Source organism: Ranitomeya imitator, chromosome 2 (assembly GCF_032444005.1).
Source record: "Ranitomeya imitator isolate aRanImi1 chromosome 2, aRanImi1.pri, whole genome shotgun sequence".
NCBI lineage: Eukaryota > Metazoa > Chordata > Amphibia > Anura > Dendrobatidae > Ranitomeya > Ranitomeya imitator.
In genome coordinates, this window is record NC_091283.1 from 87,459,312 (window position 1) to 87,484,565 (window position 25,254).

A 25,254-nucleotide genomic window follows, 5' to 3' on the forward strand; every position below is an offset into this window, starting at 1 on the left:
ATATGCATCTGTAATCGAAGCAAAAGCTGGTACAACAAAGTATTAAGCTAAAAGGGCCAAATAATATTGCATGCCCCACTTTTCAGTTTTTGATTTTTCACAAAAATTTAAAATAACCAATACATTTTGTTCAACTTCACAATTGTGTTCCACTTGTTGATTCTTCACCAAAAATTTACATTTAGTGTCTTTACGTTTGAAGCATGATATGTGGGAAACAGTTGAAAAGTTCCAGGGAGCCAAATACTTTTGCAAGGCACTGTATGATTCAAAGTAGGACAGGACATCAAACGGGGTGAATGTGTAGGGGCAGCACAGTGGCGAAGTAGATAGCACAGCAGCCTTTCAGTGCTGGTGTCCTGGGTTCAAACCCCACTAAGGACAACATCTGCAAAGAGTTTGCATGTTCTCTCCGTGTTTGCATGGGTTTCCTCCCACATTCCAAAGACATACTGATAGGGAACTTAGATTGTGAGCCCCAACAGGGACAGCGATGATAATGTGTGCAAAACTGTAAAGCGCTGTGGAATATGTTAGCGCTATATAAAATAAAGATTATTATTATTAATCAGAAGTGGCCAGAGAGGTGAGTGATCAAGAGAGTAAAATTGTAATTTTATATCTTATGTTTATTATGACTTAGATTCTAGACAGACACCAGAGCATCATAAGGTGCATTAGATTTGCAGAAAATAACCTCTACAAATCAAATTTCACTGTTAAATCACAGTGAACAGGTGAATTTAAATGTTGCTAAATCTGCTCATCTCTACTGTGGAGTAATGAAACAGGCTTCCTTATTTGGCAGTCTGATAGACTTCTCTGGGTTTGGAGAATACCTTATACAGTATATATGACTGCATAGTGCAAACTGTAAAGTTTGTTGAAGGAGATATAATGCAATTAGGTTGTTTTACATTAGCATAGACCTTTAGTTCAACTCAAAAGAAAAGTTAATATCTTAGGATACCAAGACATTTTCGACAATTGTTTGCTTCCAAATTTGTGGGAACAGTTTTAGCAAGATCTTTTTTTGTTCTTTGCTCCAGTTACAGTATGTAACACTGTACTTAAAGACATGGTTGAGTGAATTTGGAAACACACATAAAAAAAGGTCTGATCACAATCCCAATAAACACTTTTGAACTAAAATGGAAATTGTGAGCCAGGTATTGTCAACTAACATCAAAAGAACTCACAAATGGTCTTCTGGATATATGGACGAACATTTCACAGACACACTTCAAAATCTTGTAGAAAGCCTTCACAGTAAAAATTGTTATAGCTACCAAGGGATGTCTATCTCTATATTAATGCTTATGGATTTTGAAAGGGATGTCTTAGAGGTTCCTGCAGGTGTAATGTGTGGGTGTTTTAATGCTTTTTAAAACTTTACCTCTAACATGCAAAATCAGATTGTTTTGGGTGTTGCATAACCATACAATTCATGCACTTCAGCAGAAGAATTTATTATTTAAACTGTTTTACATCCATTACACTCAATTTTACCATATTAGAATCTAGATAAAAAAGCACAATGTGTTTTTCAATGATCCTATAAAAAAAGGAATAACATAATTGATGTTCAAGTATTTTTTCGTATGCATGTTCAAACTGTATTCTAAGAGGGACAAATTCTAGCTCTTAACCCCTTCATGACCCAGCCTATTTTGACCTTAAAGACCTTGCCGTTTTTTGCAATTCTGACCAGTGTCCCTTTATGAGGTAATAACTCAGGAACGCTTCAACGGATCCTAGCGGTTCTGAGATTGTTTTTTCGTGACATATTGGGCTTCATGTTAGTGGTAAATTTAGGTCAATATATTATGTGTTTATTTGTGATAAAAACGGAAATTTGGCGAAAATTTTGAAAATTTCGCAATTTTCACATTTTGAATTTTTATTCTGTTAAACCAGAGAGTTATGTGACACAAAACAGTTAATAAATAACATTTCCCACATGTTTACTTTACATCAGCACAATTTTGGAAACAAAATTTTTTTTTGCTAGGAAGTTATAAGGTTTAAAATTTGACCAGCGATTTCTCATTTTTACAACGAAATTTACAAAACCATTTTTTTAGAGACCACCTCACATTTGAAGTCAGTTTGAGGGGTCTATATGGCTGAAAATACCCAAAAGTGACAACATTCTAAAAACTGCACCCCTCAAGGTACTCAAAACCACATTCCAGAAGTTTATTAACCCTTCAGGTGCCTCACAGCAGCAGAAGCAACATGGAAGGAAAAAATGAACATTTAACTTTTTAGTCACAAAAATTATCTTTTAGCAACAATTTTTTTATTTTCCCAATGGTAAAAGGAGAAACTGAACCACGTACGTTGTTGTCCAATTTGTCCTGAGTACGCTGATACCTCATATGTGGGGGTAAACCACTGTTTGGGCACACGGCAGGGCTTGGAAGGGAAGGAGCGCCATTTGACTCTTTGAATCAAAAATTGGCTCCACTCTTTAGCGGACACCATGTCACGTTTGGAGAGCCCCCGTGTGCCTAAAAATTGGAGCTCCCCCACAAGTGACCCCATTTTGGAAACTAGACGCCCCAGGGAACTTATCTAGATGCATAGTGAGCACTTTGAACCCCCAGGTGCTTCACAAATTGATCCGTAAAAATGAAAAAGTACTTTTTTTTCACAAAAGAATTCTTTAGCCTCAATTTTTTCATTTTCACATGGGCAACAGGATAAAATGGATCCTAAAATTTCTTGGGCAATTTCTCTCGAGTACGCCGATACCTCATATGTGGGGGTAAACCACTGTTTGGGCACATGGTAAGGCTCGGAAGGGAAGGAGCGCCATTTGACTTTTTGAATGAAAAATTATCTCCATCGTTAGCGGACACCATGTCGCGTTTGGAAAGCTCCTGTGTGCCTAAACATTGGCGTTCCCCCACAAGTGACCCCATTTTGGAAACTAGACCCCCCAAGAAACTTATTTAGATGCCTAGTGAGCACTTTAAACCCTCAGGTGCTTCACAAATTGATCTGTAAAAATGAAAAAGTACTTTTTTTTCACAAAAAAAAATTTTTCGCCTCAATTTTTTCATTATCACATGGGCAATAGGATAAAATGGATAATAAAATTTGTTGGGCAATTTCTCTCGAGTACGCCGATACCTCATATGTGGGGGTAAACCACTGTTTGGGCACTCGGCAGGGCTCGGAAGGGAAGGCGCGCCATTTGACTTTTTGAATGGAAAATTAGCTCCAATTGTTAGCGGACACCATGTCGCGTTTGGAGAGCCCCTGTGTGCCTAAACAATGGAGCTCCCCCACAAGTGACCCCATTTTGGAAACTAGACCCCCCAAGGAACTTATCTAGATGCATATTGAGCACTTTAAACCCCCAGGTGCTTCACAGAAGTTTATAACGCAGAGCCATGAAAATAAAAAATAATTTTTCTTTCCTCAAAAATGATATTTAGCCTGGAATTTCCTATTTTGCCAAGGGTAATAGGAGAAAATGGACCCCAAATGTTGTTGTCCAGTTTGTCCTGAGTACGCTGATACCCCATATGTGGGGGTAAACCACTGTTTGGGCGCACGGCAGGGCTCGGAAGGGAAGGCACGCCATTTGGCTTTTTTAAATGGAAAATTAGCTCCAATCATTAGCGGACACCATGTCACGTTTGGAGAGCCCCTGTGTGCCTAAGCATTGGAGATCCCCCAGAAATGACCCCATTTTGGAAACTAGTCCACCAAAGGAACTAATCTAGATGTGTGGTGAGGACTTTGAACCCCCAAGTGCTTCACAGAAGTTTATAACGCAGAGCCATGAAAAAAAAAAAATTATTTTCTCAAAAATGATCTTTTAGCCTGCAATTTTTTATTTTCCCAAGGGTATCAGGAGAAATTTGACCCCAAAAGTTGTTGTCCAGTTTCTCCTGAGTACGCTGATACCCCATATGTGGGGGTAAACCACTGTTTGGGCACATGCCGGGGCTCGGAAGTGAAGTAGTGACGTTTTGAAATGCAGACTTTGATGGAATGCTCTGTGGGCGTCATGTTGCGTTTGCAGAGCCCCTGATGTGGCTTAACAGTAGAAACCCCCCACAAGTGACCCCATTTTGGAAACTAGACCCCGAAAGGAACTTATCTAGATGTGTGGTGAGCACTTTGAACTCCCAAGTGCTTTACAGAAGTTTATAATGCAGAGCCGTGAAAATAATAAATACGTTTTCTTTCCTCAAAAATAATGATTTAGCCCAGAATTTTTTAATTTTCCCATGGGTAACAGGAGAAATTTGACCTCAATATTTGTTGTCCAGTTTCTCCTGAGTACGGTGATACCCCATATGTGGGGGTAAACTACTGTTTGGGCACATGCCGGGGCTCGGAATTGAAGTAGTGACGTTTTGAAATGCAGACTTTGATGGAATGCTCTGCGGGCGTCACGTTGCGTTTGCAGAGCCCCTGATGTGGCTAAACAGTAGAAACCCCCCACAAGTGACCCCATTTTGTAAACTAGACCCCGAAAGGAACTTATCTAGATGTGTTGTGAGCACTTTGAACCCCCAAGTGCTTCATAGAAGTATATAATGCAGAGCCGTGAAAATAATAAATACGTTTTCTTTCCTCAAAAATAATTATTTAGCCCAGAATTTTTTATTTTCCCAAGGGTTACAGGAGAAATTGGACCCCAAAAGTTGTTGTTCAGTTTCTCCTGAGTACGCTGATACCCCATGTGTGGAGGTATACCACTGTTTGGGCACACGTCGGGGCTCAGAAGGGAAGTAGTGACTTTTGAAATGCAGACTTTGATGGAATGGTCTGCGGGCGTCACGTTGCGTTTGCAGAGGCCCTGGTGTGCCTAAACAGTAGAAACCCCCCACAAGTGACCCCATTTTAGAAACTAGACCCCCCAAGGAACTTATCTAGATATGTGGTGAGCACTTTGAACCCCCAAGTGCTTCACAGACGTTTACAACGTAGAGCCGTGAAAATAATAAATCATTTTTCTATCCTCAAAAATGATGTTTTATCAAGCATTTTTTTATTTTCACAAGGGTAACAGGAGAAATTGGACCCCAGTAATTGTTGCGCAGTTTATCCTGAGTATGCTGGTACCCCATATGTGGGGGTAAACCACTGTTTGGGCACACGTCAGGGCTCGGAATTGAGGGAGCACCATTTGACTTTTTGAATACGAGATTGGCTGGAATCAATGGTGGCGCCATGTTGCGTTTGGAGACCCCTGATGTGCCTAAACAGTGGTAACCCCTCAATTCTACCTCCAACACTAACCCCAACACACCCCTAACCCTAATCCCAACTGTAGCCATAACCCTAATCACAACCCTAACCCCAACACACCCCTAACCACAACCCTAACCCCAACACACCCCTAACCCTAACCACAACCCTAATTCCAACTGTAGCCATAACCCTAATCACAGCCCTAACCCTAACCCTAACCCCAACACATCCCTAACCCTAATCCCAACTGTAGCCATAACCCTAATCACAGCCCTAACCCCAACACACCCCTAACCCTAATCCCAACTGTAGCCATAACCCTAATCACAACCCTAACCACAACACACCCCTAACCACAACCCTAATTCCAACCCTAACCTTAAGGTTATGTGCCCACGTTGCGGATTCGTGTGAGATTTTTCAGCATCATTTTTGAAAAATCCGCGGGTAAAAGGCACTGCGTTTTACCTGCGGATTTTCCGCGGATTTCCAGTGATTTTTGTGCGGATTTCACCTGCGGATTCCTATTGAGGAACAGGTGTAAAACGCTGCGGAATCCGCACAAAGAATTGACATGCTGCGGAAAATACAACGCAGCGTTTCCGCGCGGTATTTTCCGCACCATGGGCACAGCGGATTTGGTTTCCATATGTTTACATGGTACTGTACACCTGATGGAACACTGCTGCGAATCCGCAGCGGCCAATCCACTGCGGATCCGCAGCCAAATCCGCACCGTGTGCACATGGCCTAATTCTAAAGGTATGTGCACACACTGCGGAAAACGCTGCGGATCCGCAGCAGTTTCCCATGAGTTTACAGTTCAATGTAAACCTATGGGAAACAAAAATCGCTGTACACACGCTGCGGAAAAACTGCACGGAAACGCAGCGGTTTACATTCCGCAGCATGTCACTTCTTTGTGCGGATTCCGCAGCGGTTTTACAACTGCTCAAATAGAAAATCGCAGTTGTAAAACCGCAGTGAAATGCGCAGAAAAAACGCGGTAAATCCGCCATAAATCCGCAGTGGTTTAGCACTGCGGATTTATCAAATCCGCAGTGGAAAAATCCGCAGAGGACCAGAATACGTGTGCACATACCGAAACCCTAACCCTAACCCTACCCCTACCCCTAACCCTACCCCTACCCCTAACCCTACCCCTAACCCTAGCCCTACCCCTAACCCTATCCCTAACCCTACCCCTAACCCTACCCCTAACCCTAACCCTAGCCCTAACCCTACCCCTAACCCTACCCCTAACCCTAACCCTATTCTAACATTAGTGGGAAAAAAAATTCTTTATTTTTTTTATTGTCCCTACCTATGGGGGTGACAAAGGGGGGGGGGTCATTTATTATTTTTTTTATTTTGATCACTGAGATAGATTATATCTCAGTGATCAAAATGCACTTTGGAACGAATCTGCCGGCCGGCAGATTCGGCGGGCGCACTGCGCATGCGCCCGCCATTTTGGAAGATGGCGGCACCCGGGGAGAAGACGGATGGACCCCGGCAGGATCGGTAAGTATGATAGGGTGGGGGGGAGCACGGGGGGGGATCGGAGCATGGGGGGTGAATCGGAGCGCGGGAGAGGTGGAACGGAGCACGGGGGGTAGAACGGAGCACGGGGGGGTGGAATGGAGCACGGGGGGGTGGAACGGAGCATGGAGGGGGGTGGATCGGAGTGCAGGGGGGTGATCGGAGCACGGGGGGGTGATTGAAGCACGGGGGGAGCGGACAAGAGCACGGGGGGGAGCGGAGCACAGGACAGAGGGGAGCCGGAGCAGTGTACCGGACAGATCGGGGGGCTGGGGGGCGATCGGTGGGGTGGGGTGGGGGCACATTAGTATTTCCAGCCATAGCCGATGATATTGCAGCATCGGCCATGGCTGGATTGTAATATTTTACCCGTTATAATAGGTGAAATATTACAAATCGCTCTGATTGGCAGTTTCACTTCCAACAGCCAATCAGAGCGATCGTAGCCACGAGGGGGTGAAGCCACCCCCCCTGGGCTAAACTACCACTCCCCCTGTCCCTGCAGATCGGGTGAAATTGGAGTTAACCCTTTCACCCAGGGACGCGATCTTTCCATGACACCACATAGGCGTCATGGGTCGGATTGGCACCGACTTTCATGACGCCTACGTGGCATCAAAGGTCGGGAAGGGGTTAAAAAATCTCAGACATAAAAATAACAATTGAAAAAAAGATTGAAAGCAATTAGCAAGTGCTTGCATTGCCCTTTGAATAAAGTTCTAGTGAACTTTATTTCACTGGAAGATGTAGTTCATCTGTAGCTCATGTGGCTGAGGTTGATTTTCCAATCTGTAGCTGTAAATCATTCTTTTTTCAAACCTCTGAAATAATTTACATTTTACTCTCATGTTAAAAGGTCTTAGACATGTTTTATTTTAGCATCATTCTAGTACCATTGGTAGATTCATTGAGATATAAAAACTAGTCAATCTATAGTTTGTGCCTCTGATTAGAGTTGAGCGACCTTGACCTTTTTAGAGTCGAGCCGGGTTTTGCGAAACCCGACTATGTCCAAAGTCGGGTCGAGTGAAATCGGACGATTATGATGTAAAGTCGGGATCGACCGAAACACGAAACCCAATGCAAGTCAATGGGGCAGCATAGTCGGCAGTGAGTGGGGGCCAGGAAAACACCTAGAGTACCCATTTTAATGTCAAAACCATCCATTCTTCTTAATGAAGCTTGTCAAGCGTAATTTACCTTATAATAATTGGAAGCCATTTGAAATTGGGGGTCATTTGGCTAAAGTTGTGGGGGGTAGGGCTGGTTCAAGTAATTAGTGGGCCCAGGAAATCTGGACCACGTCACGGCAGTGGAGCAGGGAGAGGTAAGTATTTCAACTTTGCAAGTGCTGTGAACCTGAGCAAGCAGGGGGGGCCCACTCGTTGGCATTGGCACTGGCACAGGGCCCCTCAAAGTACAGCGGTGTGTTTGCACGGCGGGGGCGCCTCCCACCGGCAGCAACACTTTTGCGTACTATGAGAGGCCCTGTGCCAGTGACGTCGCCAACTAGTATTCCTCCCCCCCACCTGATGAAGGAACCTGCACTTTCATCTGCACCTTCCTCTTTGTCCCCGTGTAAGGTGGTATGGTATGCGGGAAGAGCAACCTGACTTTCAGCAGGGTCACAATGTTGTTGTGTAGCGTGCACGGGGAATGTTGCGTTATGGGTCAATGTACCAGCAGACTCATCTATCACTGGCTGGGCAATGGGCACGATGAAGTGGAAACACAGATATAGGCCCAAAGAAGAAAGTGGGCTAAATGCAGTTCAAAATTGGTAACACAGGAATAACCAGGGGGCATTGCAGTGGAGGACAACTGGAATGAGAGGCTGACACAGAGAGTAGGGCCAAATCAGTAAGTAGTCGAAATGCAGTTCAAAATTGGCAACCGTAGTAAACAGGCGGCACAGCTTTGTTCAGTGGAGGAGAACAGCAAGGAGTGGCAGACACCGATAGTAGGCCCCAACCCAACTAGTAGGCCAAATGCAGTCTAACATTAACAACTACTTAACGAGAGGCTGAAAATGGAATTTCAGGACAGGAAACCAGGAGAACAGCAAGGAGTGGCAGACACCGATAGTAGGCCCCAAACCAACTAGTACGCCAAATGCAGTTGTTCCATTTAACCACAATTTAATGAGAGCCTGAAGCTAGAAGCTCAGGAAAGGCAACCTGGGGAACACCTTGGAGTGTAACACACCATCTCTCTCCACCCCATACCCATTTTGTAGGCCTAATGCTGTGTACTTTTCTACAACTACTAAACGAGAGTCGGAAGACCGAAGCAATGGCAAGGAAACCTGGGGAACACCTTGGAGTGTAACACACCATCTCTCTCCACCCCATACCCAATTTGTAGGCCTAATGCAGCCTACTTTCCGACACCTACTAAACGAGAGCATGAAGATCGAAGTTCAGGAAAGGCAACCTGGGGAACACCTTGGAGTGTAACACACCATCTCTCTCCACCCCATACCCATTTTTTAGGCCTAATGCAGTGTACTTTTCTACAACTACTAAACGAGAGTCGGAAGACCGAAGCAATGGCAAGGAAACCTGGGGAACACCTTGGAGTGTAACACACCATCTCTCTCCACCCCATTCCCCATTTTTTAGGCCTAATGCAGCCTACTTTCCGACACCTACTAAACGAGAGCATGAAGATCGAAGCTCAGGAAAGGCAACCTGGGGAACACCTTGGAGTGTAACACACCATCTCTCTCCACCCCATACCCATTTTGTAGGCCTAATGCTGTGTACTTTTCTACAACTACTAAACGAGAGTCGGAAGACCGAAGCAATGGCAAGGAAACCTGGGGAACACCTTGGAGTGTAACACACCATCTCTCTCCACCCCATACCCAATTTGTAGGCCTAATGCAGCCTACTTTCCGACACCTACTAAACGAGAGCATGAAGATCGAAGCTCAGGAAAGGCAACCTGGGGAACACCTTGGAGTGTAACACACCATCTCTCTCCACCCCATACCCAATTTGTAGGCCTAATGCAGCCTACTTTCCGACACCTACTAAACGAGAGCATGAAGATCGAAGCTCAGGAAAGGCAACCTGGGGAACACCTTGGAGTGTAACACACCATCTCTCTCCACCCCATACCCATTTTTTAGGCCTAATGCAGTGTACTTTTCTACAACTACTAAACGAGAGTCGGAAGACCGAAGCAATGGCAAGGAAACCTGGGGAACACCTTGGAGTGTAACACACCATCTCTCTCCACCCCATTCCCCATTTTTTAGGCCTAATGCAGCCTACTTTCCGACACCTACTAAACGAGAGCATGAAGATCGAAGCTCAGGAAAGGCAACCTGGGGAACACCTTGGAGTGTAACACACCATCTCTCTCCACCCCATACCCATTTTGTAGGCCTAATGCAGCGTACTTTTCTACAACTACTAAACGAGAGCATGAAGATCGAAGCTCAGGAAAGGCAACCTGGTGAAAACCTTGGAGTGTAACACAACCTGTCTCTACACCCCATACCAAATTTGTAGGCCTAATGCAGCGTAGTTTCCACCAACTACTAAACGAGAGCATGAAGATCGAAGCTCATGAAAGGCAACCCGGGGAACACCTTGGAGTGTAACACAACCTCTCTCTACACCACGAAAGGGCTGATTCTTAGGAAGGAAGGCTGTTGTAAATAAGCATTGCGCGTCCGAGGGTGATTATATTCTTATTCGGTATCTACTCACCCTCGGACGCGCCATGCTTCTTGATTTGTAATTAATGTTTATTTGCAATGTGCTTTTGACTTACTCAATTATTTTTTTAATTATTGATTTTATTAAATTAATAGTTTAACATCTTATTGGAAATAATTTAAAGGAGACGCGACAGGACAACACTCGGTGGATGCCATATCTGTGTTAACAACTCCAAAAAACTTTCAGTTAACTTCTTGCAGGAGAAAGAAATTGTAGCTGTTGGACCTTTGTAGTACAGTTCCAGATATTTGTTGTGTGTTTGTTTTGATTGTTAAAATGTCTGCATTTGAGATCTCAACACGATCTTATTTTTTATAATCAAATTAATTTTTTAAATATTTTATTAGGTTGGTTCAAGGGGTACACGGGCCGCAGTAGACAGGTCAGTGGAGGCCTAGTGGAAGGAGGGACCGCAGATGCGCCACTGTTTCACCCATACACAATTAGTAGGCCTAATGCAGCGTAGTTTCCAACAGCTACTAAACGAGAGCCGGAAGATCGAAGCTCAGGAAAGGCAACCTGGGGAACACCTTGGAGTGTAACACAACCTCTCTCTACACCACGGAAGGGCTGATTCTTAGGAAGGAAGGCTGTTTTAAATAAGCATTGCGCGTCCGAGGGTGATTATATTCTTATTCGGTATCTACTCACCCTCGGACGCGCCATGCTTCTTGATTTGTAATTAATGTTTATTTGCAATGTGCTTTTGACTTACTCAATTATTTTTTTAATTATTGATTTTATTAAATTAATAGTTTAACATCTTATTGGAAATAATTTAAAGGAGACGCGACAGGACAACACTCGGTGGATGCCATATCTGTGTTAACAACTCCAAAAAACTTTCAGTTAACTTCTTGCAGGAGAAAGAAATTGTAGCTGTTGGACCTTTGTAGTACAGTTCCAGATATTTGTTGTGTGTTTGTTTTGATTGTTAAAATGTCTGCATTTGAGATCTCAACACGATCTTATTTTTTATAATCAAATTAATTTTTTTTATATTTAATGATGTTGGTTCAAGGGGTACACGGGCAGCAATAGACAGGTCAGTGGAGGCCTAGTGGAAGGAGTGACGGCAGACAGGCATCAAAGGCCTAACATTGGGCTGGCTGTAGGCAAGTTAAAATTGGTTCCAGGGGAACACGGCCATCAGTGGCCTGGTCAGTGTAGTTGTAGTTGAAAGAACGGGACGCAGACAGGCTTCGAAGGCCTAACATAATAACATAGGGCTGGCTGTAGGCAAGTTAAAATTGGTTCCAGGGGAACACGGCCATCAGTGGCCTGGTCAGTGTAGTTGTAGTTGAAAGAACGGGACGCAGACAGGCTTCGAAGGCCTAACATAACAAACTTGGGCTGGCTGTAGGCACTTTTAAATTTGTTCCAGGGGTACATGGGCAGCAGTGTATGGTCAGTGGAAGTCTAGTGGAAGGAGTGACCGCAGACAGGCTTCCAAGGCCTAACATAACAAACTTGGGCTGGCTGTAGGCACTTTTAAATTGGTTCCAGGGGTACACGGGCAGCAGTGGTCTGGTCAGTGGAAGTCTAGTGGAAGGAGTGACCGCAGACAGGCTTCCAAGGCCTAACATAACAAACTTGGGCTGGCTGTAGGCACTTTTAAATTGGTTCCAGGGGTACACGGGCAGCAGTGGTCTGGTCTGTGGAAGTCTAGTGGAAGGAGTGACCGCAGACAGGCTTCGAAGGCCTAACATAACAAACTTGGGCTGGCTGTAGGCACTTTTAAATTGGTTCCAGGGGTACACGGGCAGCAGTTGTCTGGTCAGTGGAAGTCTAGTGGAAGGAGTGACCGCAGACAGGCTTCCAAGGCCTAACATAACAAACTTGGGCTGGCTGTAGGCACTTTTAAATTGGTTGCAGGGGTACACGGGCAGCAGTGGTCTGGTCAGTGGAAGTCTAGTGGAAGGAGTGACCGCAGACAGGCTTCGAAGGCCTAACATAACAAAATTGGGCTGGCTGTAGGCACTTTTAAATTGGTTCCAGGGGTACATGGGCAGCAGTGTATGGTCAGTGGAAGTCTAGTGGAAGGAGTGACGGCAGACAGTCTTCGAAGGCCTAACATAACAAAATTGGGCTGACTGTAGGCACCTTTAAATTGGTTCCAGGGTAACACGGCCAGCAGTGGCCTGGTCAGTGTAGTAGTTGTAGAAAGAAGGGACCGCAGACAGGCTTCGAAGGCCTAACATAACAAAAATGTCAAAACAATGGTATTGTCAGTGCCAGGCATTGAAGGATGTCAGCGCCTAGACTACACATTGGTGAAGCTGTGAGAGATAATTTTGCTAGTGGTAGAGCACTGTTTGAGCTGGGGGGGGGAACTGTCTTGTGGCCGGCGGTACAGGCACAGGGCCCCTCATATTACAACGGTGTGTCTGACGTTGGGTGCGCACCACCACCGCCAGAGACACTTTATTGTACTATGAGGGACCCAGTGGCAGTGCCGTCGACCAAAAGCGGCCACACCCACCTCTTCAGACAAACAGCACTCTCAAGGGTCCAAGCGCAAAGTGGCGATAGCACGGCCCCGTGTGGGGAGTTTGGCCATTTCGTGAGGTGGAAACATGTCGTATGCTGGACAATCAGGTGAAGAAAATTACGAGATTGGAAAAGTCATTCAGAATAGTCCACAGGCAAGACCTTTTCATAGGAAAGCTAGGTGTCAGCCGGGCAGGGTGGGGCAAAAGATTTTGAAATCCAGTTGTGGTTCATTTTAATGAAGGTTAGATCATCTACATTTTGGGTAGCCAGACGAGTCCTTTTTTCTGTTAGTATTGAACCTGCAGCACTGAATACTCTTTCTGATAGGACACTAGCTGCCGGGCAAGCAAGCTCCTGCAATGCATATTCTGCCAATTCTGGCCAGGTGTCTAATTTGGATGCCCAGTAATCAAATGGGAATGACGGTTGAGGGAGAACGTCGATAAGGGATGAAAAATAGTTTGTAACCATACTGGACAAATGTTGTCTCCTGTCACTTTGAATTGATGCTGCAGTACCTGTCCTGTCTGCGGTCATAGAAAAATCACTCCACAACCTGGTCAGAAAACCCCTCTGGCCAACGCCACTTCTGATTTCTGCCCCTCTAACACCTCTGGTCTGCTGGCCCCTGGAGCTCGTGTGAGAACGATCACGGGCGCTGTGTGCAGGGAATGCCAGAAGCAAACGGTCAACAAGAGTTGATTGTTTTGTTGCTAATATTAGTTCCAAGTTCTCATGTGGCATAATATTTTGCAATTTGCCTTTATAGCGAGGATCAAGGAGGCAGGCCAACCAGTAATCGTCATCGTTCATCATTTTTGTAATGCGTGTGTCCCTTTTGAGGATACGCAAGGCATAATCCGCCATGTGGGCCAAAGTTCCCGTTGTCAAATCTGCGGTTGTGCTTGGTTGAGGGGCAGTTGCAGGCAAATCTACGTCACTTGTGTCCCTCAAAAAACCAGAACCCGGCCTTGCCACGCCACCAATTTCCCGTGCCCCCGGGAAAGCTTCCTCATTAAAAATATACTCATCCCCATCATCCTCCTCATCCTCCACCTCCTCTTCGCCCGGTACCTCGTCATGTACACTGCCCTGACCAGACAATCGCTGACTGTCATCAAGGCTTTCCTCTTCCTCTGGTGCAGACGCCTGATCCTTTATGTGCGTCAAACTTTGCATCAGCAGACGCATTAGGGGGATGCTCATGCTTATTATGGCGTTGTCTGCACTAACCAGCCGTGTGCATTCCTCAAAACACTGAAGGACTTGACACATGTCTTGAATCTTCGACCACTGCACAACTGACAACTCCATGTCTGCCATCCTACTGCCTGCCCGTGTATGTGTATCCTCCCACAAAAACATAACAGCCCGCCTCTGTTCGCACAGTCTCTGAAGCATGTGCAGTGTTGAGTTCCACCTTGTTGCAACGTCTATGATTAGGCGATGCTGGGGAAGGTTCAAAGAACGCTGATAGGTCTGCATACGGCTGGAGTGTACAGGCGAACGGCGGATATGTGCGCAAAGTCCACGCACTTTGAGGAGCAGGTCGGATAACCCCGGATAACTTTTCAGGAAGCACTGCACCACCAGGTTTAAGGTGTGAGCCAGGCAAGGAATGTGTTTCAGTTGGGAAAGGGAGATGGCAGCCATGAAATTCCTTCCGTTATCACTCACTACCTTGCCTGCCTCAAGATCTACAGTGCCCAGCCACGACTGCGTTTCTTGCTGCAAGAACTCGGACAGAACTTCCGCGGTGTGTCTATTGTCGCCCAAACACTTCATAGCCAATACAGCCTGCTGACGTTTGCCAGTAGCTGCCCCATAATGGGAGACCTGGTGTGCAACAGTGGCAGGTGCGGATGGAGTGTTTGTGCGACTGCGGTCTGTGGACGAGCTCTTGCTTCTGCAGGAGGACGAGGAGGAGGAGGAGGGGGTGCGAACGGCTACAGACAACTGTTTACTAGACCGTGGGCTAGGCAGAACTGTCCCAAACTTGCTGTCCCCTGTGGACCCTGAATCCACCACATTTACCCAGTGTGCCGTGATGGACACGTAACGTCCCTGGCCATGCCTACTGGTCCATGCATCTGTTGTCAGGTGCACCTTTGTGCTCACAGATTGCCTGAGTGCATGGACGATGCGCTCTTTAACATGCTGGTGGAGGGCTGGGATGGCTTTTCTGGAAAAAAAGTGTCGACTGGGTAGCTCGTAGCGTGGTACAGCGTAGTCCATCAGGTCTTTGAATGCTTCGCTTTCAACTAACCGGTAGGGCATCATCTCTAACGAGATTAGTCTAGCTATGTGGGCGTTCAAACCCTGTGTACGCGGATGCGAGGCTAAGTATTTCCTTTTTCTAACCATAGTCTCATGTAGGGTGAGCTGGACTGGAGAGCTGGAGATCGTGGAACTAGCGGGGGTGCCGGTGGACATGGCAGACTGAGAGACGGTGGGAGATGGTATTGTTGCCGCCGGTGCCCTAGATGCAGTGTTTCCTACTACGAAACTGGTGATTCCCTGACCCTGACTGCTTTGGCCTGGCAAAGATACCTGCACAGATACAGCAGGTGGTGCGCTAAATGGTGGTCCTACACTGCCGGAAGGGATGTTGCGTTGATGACTAGCTTCATTGGCCGAGGGTGCAACAACCTTAAGGGACGTTTGGTAGTTAGTCCAAGCTTTCAAATGCATGGTGGTTAAATGTCTATGCATGCAACTAGTATTGAGACTTTTCAGATTCTGACCTCTGCTTAAGGAAGTAGAACATTTTTGACAGATGACTTTGCGCTGATCAATTGGATGTTGTTTAAAAAAATGCCAGACTGCACTCTTTCTAGCATCGGATACCTTTTCAGGCATTGCAGACTGAGCTTTAACCGGATGGCCACGCTGTCCTCCACCAGGTTTTGGCTTTGCCACGCGTTTTGGGCAAGATACGGGCCCGGCAGATGGAACCTGTGGCGATGTTGATGCCTGCTGCGGCCCCTCCTCCTCCTCTGCTTCAGAACTGCTGCCGCCTGCACCCTGTTCCCCCAATGGCTGCCAATCGGGGTCAAGAACTGGGTCATCTAATAACTCTTCTTGTACCTCCTGCGCAACTTCGTCTGTGTCACCGTGTCGTTCGGTGGTATAGCGTTCGTGATGGGGCAACATAGTCTCATCAGGGTCTGATTCTTGATCAGCACCCTGCAAGGGCAATGTTGTGGTCTGAGTCAAAGGACCAGCATAGTAGTCTGGCTGTGGCTGTGCGTCAGTGCACTCCATGTCAGATTCAACTTGTAATGGGCATGGACTGTTAACTGCTTCACTTTCTAAGCCAGGGACGGTATGTGTAAAGAGCTCCATGGAGTAACCCGTTGTGTCGCCTGCTGCATTCTTCTCTGTTGTTGTTTTTGCTGAAGAGGACAAGGAAGTGACTTGTCCCTGACCGTGAACATCCACTAACGACGCGCTGCTTTTACTTTTACCAGTTTCACGAGAGGAGGCAAAAGAGCTAGAGGCTGAGTCAGCAAGATAAGCCAAAACTTGCTCTTGCTGCTCCGGCTTTAAAAGCGGTTTTCCTAATCCCAGAAAAGGGAGCGTTCGAGGCCTTGTGTAGCCGGACGACGAACCTGGCTCCACAGCTCCAGACTTAGGTGCAATATTTTTTTCCCCACGACCACCTGATGCTCCACCACTACCACTACCCTCATTACCAGCTGACAATGAATGCCCCCGGCCACGACCTCTTCCACTAGACTTCCTCATTGTTTTAAAAACGTAACCAAACTAACGTTATTTGTTGCAGTCACACAACTTACACGGTGAGCTATAACTTCAGTATGATTTAGCTACCCCTTTACAGGTTGGTGAGACCACAGCGAAAATCAGGCCCAATGTTACACACTCTTTTTTTGGTGGCTGCAAATTAGAGAGATGCCCCACACGCAGGACTGTCACTGAAGCACAAATGTTAATATTAATGTCACACTATTATTTTTTTTTTATTTTTTTTTTTTTCAGGAACACTTTAGAAACCCCCCAAAAAAAAAAAATAGATTTTTGCAGGGAGAATTTAGAAAACAAATGTAACAAACTATATGCTTTCTATGGGCCACTGAGTGAGAGATGACGCACACAGGAATCAGGAGTGGCACACAAGCCCAGATGCCAATATTTTTCTACCAATGATTGATGGAGTTATTTTCTCTGGTAGATTTTGGAACCCAAATCAAGGAAAAAAAATATAGGCTTTCTATGGACCACAATTGGAGAGAGAGAGAGAGAGAGAGAGAGATGGCACACCCAGGAGTCAAGACTGGCACACAAGCAGAAAGGCCAATATTAATCTCCCACTGTTTTTTTTGGTTGTTTTTTTTTTTTTTTTTTCAGGGAGACTTTAGAAAAAAAAATAATAAAAAAAATATGATTTTATCAGGAAGAATTTAGAAACCAAATAAAATAAAATGATTTTTTCAGGGAGAATTTATAAAACAAATAAAAACAAAAATAGGCGTTCTATGGCGCACTGACTGAGAGATGACGCACACAGGAGTCAGGAGTGGCACACAAGCCCAGAGGCCAATATTTTTCTACCAATGATTGATGTAGTTATTTTCTCTGGTAGATTTTGGAACCCAAATCAAGGAAAAAAAATATAGGCTTTCTATGGACAACAATTGGAGAGAGAGAGAGAGAGAGAGAGAGAGAGATGGCACACCCAGGAGTCAAGACTGGCACACAAGCAGAAAGGCCAATATTAATCTCCCACTGTTTTTTTTGGTTGTTTTTTTTTTTTTTTTTTCAGGGAGACTTTAGAAAAAAAAATAATAAAAAAAATATGATTTTATCAGGAAGAATTTAAAAACCAAATAAAATAAAAAGATTTTTTCAGGGAGAATTTATAAAACAAATAAAAACAAAAATAGGCGTTCTATGGCCCACTGACTGAGAGATGACGCACACAGGAGTCAGGAGTGGCACACAAGCCCAGAGGCCAATATTTTTCTACCAATGATTGATGTAGTTATTTTCTCTGGTAGATTTTGGAACCCAAATCAAGGAAAAAAAATATAGGCTTTCTATGGACCACAATTGGAGAGAGAGAGAGAGAGAGAGAGAGAGAGAGAGATGGCACACCCAGGAGTCAAGACTGGCACACAAGCAGAAAGACCAATATTAATCTCCCACTGTTTTTTTTGGTTGTTTTTTTTTTTTTTTTTTCAGGGAGACTTTAGAAAAAAAAATAATAAAAAAAATATGATTTTATCAGGAAGAATTTAGAAACCAAATAAAATAAAATGATTTTTTCAGGGAGAATTTATAAAACAAATAAAACCAAAAATAGGCGTTCTATGGCCCACTGACTGAGAGATGACGCACCCAGGAGTCAAGACTGGCACACAAGCAGAAAGGCCAATATTAATCTCCCACTGTTTTTTTTTTTTTTTTTTTTTTTTTCAGGGAGACTTTAGAAAAAAAAATAATAAAAAAAATATGATTTTATCAGGAAGAATTTAGAAACCAAATAAAATAAAATGATTTTTTCAGGGAGAATTTAGAAAACAAATAAAACCAAAAATAGGCGTTCTATGGCCCACTGACTGAGAGAGAGAGAGAGATGGCACGCTTAGTACTGGCACACAAGCCCAAAGGGCAATATTAATCTCCCTTTTTTTTTCAGGGAGAATTTCTAAAACCCAAAAAAAAAAAAAAATAGGCTTTCTATGGCCCACTATTTGTGAGAGAGATGGGACGCTCAGGACTGGCACAGATGGCACGCTCAGGACTGGCACAGAAGCCCAGAGGCCAATATTAATCTCCCTTTTTTTCTGGGAGAATTTATAAAACCAAAAAAATATTTAAATAGGCTTTCTATGGCCCACTATTTGTGAGAGAGATGGCACGCTCAGGACTGGCACAGATGGCACGCTCACAACTGGCACACAAGCCCAGAGGCCAATATTAATCTCCCTTTTTTCAGGGAAAATTTATAAAACCAAAAAAAAAATTAAATAGGCTTTCTATGGCCCACTATTTGTGAGAGAGATGGCACGCTCAGGACTGGCACAGATGGCACGCTCACAACTGGCACACAAGCCCAGAGGCCAATATTAATCTCCCTTTTTTCAGGGAAAATTTATAAAACCAAAAAAAAAATTAAATAGGCTTTCTATGGCCCACTATTTGTGAGAGAGATGGCACGCTCAGGACTGGCACAGATGGCACGCTCACAACTGGCACACAACCCCAGAGGCCAATATTAATCTCCCTTTTTTTCAGGGAGAATTTATAAAACCAAAAAAAAAAATTAAATAGGCTTTCTATGGCCCACTATTTGTGAGAGAGATGGCACGCTCAGGGCTGGCACAGATGGCACGCTCACAACTGGCACACAAGCCCAGAGGCCAATATTAATCTCCCTTTTTTCAGGGAAAATTTATAAAACCAAAAAAAAAATTAAATAGGCTTTCTATGGCCCACTATTTGTGAGAGAGATGGCACGCTCAGGACTGGCACAGATGGCACGCTCACAACTGGCACACAAGCCCAGAGGCCAATATTAATCTCCCTTTTTTTCAGGGAGAATTTATAAAACCAAAAAAAAAATTAAATAGGCTTTCTATGGCCCACTATTTGTGAGAGAGATGGCACGCTCAGGACTGGCACACAAGCCCAGAGGCCAATATTAATCTCCCTTTTTTTCAGGGAGAATTTATAAAACCCCAAAAAAAATAAAATAGGCTTTCTATGGCCCACTATTTGTGAGAGAGATGGCACACTCAGGACTGGCACACAAGCCCAAAGGCCAATATTAATCTCCCACTGTATTTTTATCAGGGAGAATTTATACACCCCACAAAAAAAATACAGAAAAATGAAAAGGCTTTCTATGGCCCACTATGTGAGAGAGATGGCACACACAGGGATGGCACTCTAGCAGAAATGCCAAATTGCCAATCTTAATCTCCCACCAAAAAAAAAAAAAAAAAAAACAGGGAATGTCCTACAATTACTATCTCCCTGCCTGCAGTAATCTCAGCCAGGTATGGCAGGCAGCTACTATCTCCCTGCCTGCAGTAATCTCAGCCAGGTATGGCAGGCAGCAATAAGGAGTGGACTGATGCACAAATGAAATAAAAAGTGTGGACAAACAAAAAAGATAGCTGTGCAGAAAGGAAGGAACAAGAGGATTTGTGCTTTGAAAAAAGCAGTTGGTTTGCACAGCGGCGTACACACAGCAATGCAGCTATCAGGGAGCCTTCTAGGGCAGCCCAATGAGCTACAGCGCTGAGGGGAAAAAAAAAAAAAAACTTCCACTGTCCCTGCACACCGAGGGTGGTGTTGGACAGTGCAAATCGCTGCAGCACAAGTGGTTTTGTGGTTAATGGACCCTGCCTAACGCTATCCCTGCTTCTGACAAAGCGGCAGCAACCTCTCCCTAAGCTCAGATCAGCAGCAGTAAGATGGCGGTCGGCGGGAACGCCTCTTTATAGCCCCTGTGACGTCGCAGACAGCAAGCCAATCACTGCAATGCCCTTCTCTAAGATGGTGGGGACCAGGACCTATGTCATCACGCTGCCCACACTCTGCGTTTACCTTCATTGGCTGAGAAATGGCGCTTTTCGCGTCATTGAAACGCGACTTTGGCGCGAAAGTCGCGTACCGCATGGCCGACCCCGCACAGGGGTCGGATCGGGTTTCATGAAACCCCGACTTAGCCAAAAGTCGGCGACTTTTGAAAATGTTCGACCCGTTTCGCTCAACCCTACCTCTGATATTTCACAGGCTGTATAAAGATCACATTTATCTCTGTCTCAGAAGTGTTTCCCAGTGAGGCTGATACTGTGTAAGTTTGATTTAGTAAGCATATTTTGCTCTTTCTATAGCTATGGCACAGTATTCATATACTGTACCTTACATTCTTATAAAAATAAAATAAATGTATATATGATATGAGACTGGATTTTGCCACTATTGCCACATATTTCGGCTTAAATATCTCTTATGGGCTTGATTTCTATTCTGCTAACAAGAACATCATGCTTGTGTTTTATATATATATATTTTTAGGGACTCTATAGCGACAGGGTCTGTTCCGCAGGACTGGCGCATAGCAAATGTGGTGCCAATATTCAAAAAGGGCTCTAAAAGTGAACCTGGAAATTATAGGCCAGTAAGTCTAACCTCTATTGTTGGTAAAATATTTGAAGGGTTTCTGAGGGATGTTATTCTGGATTATCTCAATGAGAATAACTGTTTAACTCCATATCAGCATGGGTTTATGAGAAATCGCTCCTGTCAAACCAATCTAATCAGTTTTTATGAAGAGGTAAGCTATAGGCTGGACCACGGTGAGTCATTGGACGTGGTATATCTCGATTTTTCCAAAGCGTTTGATACCGTGCCGCACAAGAGGTTGGTACACAAAATGAGAATGCTTGGTCTGGGGGAAAATGTGTGTAAATGGGTTAGTAACTGGCTTAGTGATAGAAAGCAGAGGGTGGTTATAAATGGTATAGTCTCTAACTGGGTCGCTGTGACCAGTGGGGTACCGCAGGGGTCAGTATTGGGACCTGTTCTATTCAACATATTCATTAATGATCTGGTAGAAGGTTTACACAGTAAAATATCGATATTTGCAGATGATACAAAACTATGTAAAGCAGTTAATACAAGAGAAGATAGTATTCTGCTACAGATGGATCTGGATAAGTTGGAAACTTGGGCTGAAAGGTGGCAGATGAGGTTCAACAATGATAAATGTAAGGTTATACACATGGGAAGAAGGAATCAATATCACCATTACACACTGAATGGGAAACCACTGGGTAAATCTGACAGGGAGAAGGACTTGGGGATCCTAGTTAATGATAAACTTACCTGGAGCAGCCAGTGCCAGGCAGCAGCTGCCAAGGCAAACAGGATCATGGGGTGCATTAAAAGAGGTCTGGATACACATGATGAGAGCATTATACTGCCTCTGTACAAATCGCTAGTTAGACCGCACATGGAGTACTGTGTCCAGTTTTGGGCACCGGTGCTCAGGAAGGATATAATGGAACTAGAGAGAGTACAAAGGAGGGCAACAAAATTAATAAAGGGGATGGGAGAACTACAATACCCAGATAGATTAGTGAAATTAGGATTATTTAGTCTAGAAAAAAGACGACTGAGGGGCGATCTAATAACCATGTATAAGTATATAAGGGGACAATACAAATATCTCGCTGAGGATCTGTTTATACCAAGGAAGGTGACGGGCACAAGGGGGCATTCTTTGCGTCTGGAGGAGAGAAGGTTTTTCCACCAACATAGAAGAGGATTCTTTACTGTTAGGGCAGTGAGAATTTGGAATTGCTTGCCTGAGGAGGTGGTGATGGCGAACTCAGTCGAGGGGTTCAAGAGAGGCCTGGATGTCTTCCTGGAGCAGAACAATATTGTATCATACAATTATTAGGTTCTGTAGAAGGACGTAGATCTGGGGATTTATTATGATGGAATATAGGCTGAACTGGATGGACAAATGTCTTTTTTCGGCCTTACTAACTATGTTACTATGTTACTATGTTACTATATATATATATATATATATACATTTACATGTACACATACTGCATGTATATACCTACTATGGATTTAAAATACCATCCAGTAGCGTTTAAGTATAATCTGTCAAAATTAGAACATTTGAATTAGACATATTTGCTTGAATCTGCATCAAATAAAAAAATATTAAATCTGCCTGAAGGAATTAAAAAAGTCATCTCTTCTTCGTACCTTACATACCTCTCCCACTTCCGATCCTCCAGTTGTTGTTTTACACTAGGCCCCATTCTTTTATATGAGGTGCATGTTTAATGGAATTAATAACATGTGTCGCCCCATTTGTGGTCACTCAGGGGGCATCCTGCCATTGACTTTAATAACGTGTTGAACTGCACATGCTGGCATGGAGCCTAGTAAAGAATAAGATCACTGAGGGACCAGAGCAAGCAGAAGCAGGTCAAAGAAGTGTGATTGACTGAGAAGAGGTGGGTATAATAATAATAGTTGATTGTTTTTTAACCCATCTCCAGCCTTTAGCATCCAGAAAATTTTCTGAATTCGCACAAATCAAATTTGTTTTCACTATAATCTTAATTTTGGATGGAATTCATAGAAAATTAAATAGATTTTGAATAATTTGCTCATCCTAACTGTCCAAAATCTTATGTCTATTAATAACAAAAAATGTTGCTACAAGTTTGACTTCAAATCTCAGCAGATAATATAACTCAACCAGATTACTTGTGGAAGGAGTAGGAGAGGCCTGTAATATAGTGCTTTCAATTAAATGTCATAATTTTCTGCCTTAGTAATCATGAGATCAGCTATTACTTATCCATTATGGTCACAGGTTATTATCTTGAAAAGCTAAGGTTTCTTATAAATCCAAAAGCAGTTACAGTCATGGCCAAAAGTATTGACACCCCTGCAATTCTGTCAGATAATACTCATTTTCTACCTGAAAATGATTGCAAACACAAATCATTTGGTATTACTGAATAGACCAAGGATAGGAAAGATAGCTTTGCGGTCAACACAAAAACCTACAAACAACCACACAGAGGGGCAAAAAGACCCTCCGCACCGACTAACGGTACGGAGGTGCTCCCTCTGCGTCTCAGAGCTTCCAGCAAGCAAGAAAAACCAATATAGCAAGCTGGACAGAAAAAATAGCAAACAAAAAATAACACAAGCAAAACTTAGCTTATGCAGGATAGACAGGCCACAGGAACGATCCAGGAGGAAGCAAGACCAATACTAGAACATTAACTGGAGGCCAGGATCAAAGCACCAGGTGGAGTTAAATAGAGCAGGCCGACCAGGATGAGCCACATGAAAGGCACAAACCAGATCAGCAGCATGGACATCAGAGGCAAAGACCCAGGAATTATCCTCCTGACCATAACCCTTCCACTTAACCAGATACTGGAGTTTCCGTCTCGAAACACGAGAATCCAAAATCTTCTCCACTATATACTCCAACTCCCCTTCAACCAAAACCGGAGCAGGAGGATCAATAGATGGAACCACAGGTGCCACGTATCTCCGCAACAATGACCTATGGAACACGTTATGGATGGAAAAAGAAGCTGGAAGAGTCAAACGAAAAGACACAGGATTAAGAACCTCAGAAATCCTATATGGACCAATGAAACGAGGCTTAAATTTAGGAGAGGAAACCTTCATAGGAATATAACGAGATGACAACCAAACCAAATCCCCAACACGAAGTCGGGGACCCACACAGCGCCTGCGGTTAGCAAAACGTTGAGCCTTCTCCTGGGACAAAGTCAGATTGTCCACTACATGAGTCCAAATCTGCTGCAATCTATCCACCACAGTATCCACACCAGGACAGTCCGAAGACTCAACCTGCCCTGAAAAGAAACGAGGGTGGAACCCAAAATTGCAGAAAAACGGCGAAACCAAAGTAGCCGAGCTGGCCCGATTATTAAGGGCGAACTCAGCCAAAGGCAAAAAGGACACCCAATCATCCTGATCAGCAGAAACAAAACATCTCAGATATGTTTCCAAGGTCTGATTGGTTTGTTCAGTCTGGCCATTTGTCTGAGGATGGAAGGCCAAGGAAAAAGACAAATCAATGCCCATCCTAGCACAAAAGGCTCGCCAAAACCTCGAAACAAACTGGGAACCTCTGTCAGAAACGAAGTTCTCTGGAATGCCATGTAAACGAACCACATGCTGGAAAAACAACGGCACCAAATCAGAGGAGGAAGGCAATTTAGACAAGGGCACCAAATGGACCATCTTAGAGAAGCGATCACAAATCACCCAAATGACCGACATTCTTTGAGAGACGGGGAGATCCGAAAAAAAATCCATAGAGATATGTGTCCAAGGCCTCTTCGGGACCGGCAAGGGCAAAAGCAACCCACTGGCACGAGAACAGCAGGGCTTAGCCCGAGCACAAATCCCACAGGACTGCAAAAAAGAACGGACATCCCGCGACAGAGACGGCCACCAAAAGGATCTAGCCACCAAATCTCTGGTACCAAAGATTCCAGGATGACCAGCCAACACCGAACAATGAACCTCAGAGATAACTTTATTCGTCCACCTATCAGGGACAAACAGTTTCTCCGCTGGGCAACGGTCAGGTTTATTAGCCTGAAATTTTTGCAGCACCTGCCGCAAATCAGGGGAGATGGCAGACAAAATTACCCCCTCTTTGAGAATACCCGCCGGCTCAGGCAAACCCGGAGAATCGGGCACAAAACTCCTA